This window comes from Suricata suricatta, chromosome 16, assembly GCF_006229205.1.
Source record: "Suricata suricatta isolate VVHF042 chromosome 16, meerkat_22Aug2017_6uvM2_HiC, whole genome shotgun sequence".
In the NCBI taxonomy this organism is placed as follows: domain Eukaryota; kingdom Metazoa; phylum Chordata; class Mammalia; order Carnivora; family Herpestidae; genus Suricata; species Suricata suricatta.
The window spans coordinates 51,934,527-51,937,835 of NC_043715.1; positions in this window are offsets into that span (position 1 = coordinate 51,934,527).

Genomic DNA, 3,309 nt, shown 5'->3' on the forward strand with positions numbered 1-3,309 from the left:
CCCCCCTTGGGGCTGTGTGTTCCTGCCTGCGGATCGCTGATGGGGCAGGAGGGGCACAGGTTCATCCAGCTGCTGGAGCAGCAGTCCAAACCAGCAGGGGGACCGTCAGCGGGTTCTTCTCATGGCTGACGGTGTTGGCAGCCGCCTGCGTACCGGCATTTCGTGTGAAATGACTTGGTTCAGCCTCCTTGCAAGGTATTGCCTCGATTATACAGATGGGGAAACGGAGGCTGAGCGGTGCCCTCCCTTGCCTCAAGCCTCCCAGTAACTGGCAGAAGGGATGCTGCACTCTGGCTGACCCTCAAGTCTTTGCAAAACAATGACAGTGACTGTGGTGTCTATTGAGCAGCAGTCATTTGTTTAGCTGTGCTAAACAGGGACACTGTCTCCGCCTAGAGCACAACCCAGAGAGGTAGGGAATCCATTGCTATTCAGCACCTAGAACAGTTCCTGGCATGTGGTTGGAATTCATGTATTTCCTGAATGAACAAATCACACCCTCCTGCCCTTTTGGGTGGTGGAAACAGCCCAGAGAGGTTGAGAAATTGCCCAAGAACACACAGCTATTAAGAAGTTGAACCCACAGTCTGGCTTCAGAGTAGGCAGTATGGAGCATGGGGCCCTCGGCCCCTAATCTCATATTGGAGACCCAGCTTCGCTCCTCTCCTGGGGTCTGGTAACCTCCATCTACGAGCTCATATAACCGGGTGCCCTCACAGACTTTCCAGTTAGCGGTGTGGATCCTATTTTTACCATCAGGGAAACTGAGGCAGGTACTCCGTCCCCCCACCCCAAATCACAAGGTGCGAGCCGGTGATGAGGGGGATAGCTGGCCCCCCAAAGCGCACACCCTTGTTACTTTAATAAGACCCCAGGTCTTGAAGCCCCCACCCCGTCCCAGATCTGGAGACCTTCCCAGCAAACAGGATGCAACTTGTAAATGAAAAGGAAACTTTTATTTTGGTGGCAAGAGAGAGGGTGGGTGGGAAGGGGGCATGACACTTTTTCTTTGGGGAGGGCAGGTGACATGCGGCAGCTTCTGCATTGGGCGGTTCATGCACCCAGGGTGGGCGTGGGGGAGACTAGGGGGAGGGGCCATACCGACCCCTCCCTCCCTGCCCTGGGGGTGGGCTGAGAAGACCCGCCATTAGCACCAGAGTTGGACGATTTGCAGACCTCCCCTCCCCACACTGACTCCGGACACCCGCCCCCATCCCTGAGAGCGCCCCCTTGCCACTCCTCCCACCTCCCACTTCGACAGGCCAGGCCCGCCCCGCCCACGTTTGAGTGAGAGACTCTTATTGCTGTGTGTGTGTGATGGGGAGGAGGAGCCGCTGAACACAGGAAGACCCCCCGCCGTTCATTCCTCCCCAATCGCCCCGCCCCCCCCGCCCCGTGTCCGTGCGTTCCCGGAGCGCAGGAGGGGCGCGACATGCGTGTGGGGAGCGCGTCATGCAGCGCATGCGTGTAATTGCAGGCACCCTGGCGGCCGGGGAGAAAAGGGGAGCGGGACTTGGAAGTTGTCCCTTTAGCTCTCTCTTCCTCCCCAAATCCCACACTGTTTGTTGACTTGGGGGATGGGGGTTAGGGGTGAAGGACGTGAATCACGTTTTGTGAAGGTTTATGACTGTGATTACTTTTAAAAGCTGAACTAAAAAGCTGGGTACGTGTGGCAGATTGGCGAGCAGGGGGAGACGTTGGGAAGAGGGCTGTACCCTTTGGAAAAGATCCTCACCCCCCTTCCCCGCACCGTTCGGCTTCCGTGAGGGTCAGGGGAATCTGGGGGGCTATTTTGTTTAAGAAGTTAAACCCTTTGGCAATATAATCGGTCCCCACCCCCATACCCTGGTGTCTGGAGCCCCTAGCCCTTTGCCTCGCCCCACCCCGCTCCCACCAGAACCTGCCCCACCCCTCACCCCTGATGCGCCAGGGGATAGGGTCCGAGGGAAGGATGGGGGACTCAAAATGCCCCTTGCATAGGAATCGTTGCATCAAGAATCGCGCTCAGTAACACCCCCCCAACCTCGGATGGGTGGGGGAGTTCCTGAGGCCATGGGAGCAGAGGGAGGGAGGTTGCTAATTCCGTGGGCCTCCAGCTCCAAAAGGGGGGGGTCCCCTCTAAGGATTCTGGGGCCGCTGTGGTCTCTGGGCTTGGGGGAGGTAGCGCATCCTTGAGCCAGGAAGGGATATGAGAAATGATGTACCACCCGCGAGCGTGGTGGGACGCGGAATGCCGGGGAAGGGCGGGCTGGGATGCCAGCCCCCGTAGGAATGTCGTTTCCCAAGCGTCTGCTCTTCCAGCGCACAGCCTCTGCTCTAAGTGGAAACACTCTACATTAAATAAACAGTGTCTGGGCCAAGCAGCAGTATCTGGACTTACCGGCTTATGTGCAAGATGCCACGAAAGAAAACTTTTTAGATTCAGCGTCCTTGTACTGCCTAAAACCTTAGCACATCACCAGGGCTACAAATACAACTCTGGGAAACGCTGATGTCCATGAAGAGGGTCCCTTTTGGGCACCGTTTAAGGGAAGGGGCTCTTGGAGGAGGCAGGGCGGGGCATAAGAAAGGGGATGCCCTAGGTTGGGGGGCGGGGGTAGGAATTGCAGACAGGTTGAGCCTATCCTGGAAATTCTAGTAACAGGAGAACCTGAGGTGGATGTCTGATGTCAGAGATTTGGGGATATCTGAGGGTGGGGGGAAGGCCTGAGGATTTGGCGGTGTCCAAGAAATGCCCGAGTGTGGGAAGAATCGGGAGCATCCCAAAGGCTGAAAGTGAGCTGAAGGGTTGGGTCAAGTCTTGGAGGTTTGAGCTGTTGGGATGCGGTCCAGGCAATGGGTAGGGGGTGGGGTGTGGGGCTCGGCATCTCTGCGCAGAAGTCCCAGGCCCCTGTGGGGAGTTCGGGGATTCGGGGTGCCAGAGTCGGTCTCAGGAATTCAGGGTGCAGGTCTCATGTCCTGGTAACTTGGAGGGGGTGCTGGGGAATTTTGTGTGCTAGGGCCAGATCATCCCAGAAATTCTGAGATGGGAGGTCTGGGTCCATGCAGCAAGAATAGAGGCGAGCAGATCCCTTGGCGGGGATGGAGAGGGATGAAAGGGTCACGTTCACCAGAGGGATCTTCCGAAAGGCTGAGGGAGCAGCCGTCCACAGCCCGCCCCCCAGGCCTCTGCTTTTACCCTCTGAGCTCAGCTCGGGGACTGGGTGACTCTTCCTCCTTCCCTCACATTGTTGCTACTATATCATTCTTTACATCAACGGGATGGATTATTCTCCTAGGGTGAAGGTTAGAAGCCTAGGAGACCCTCCC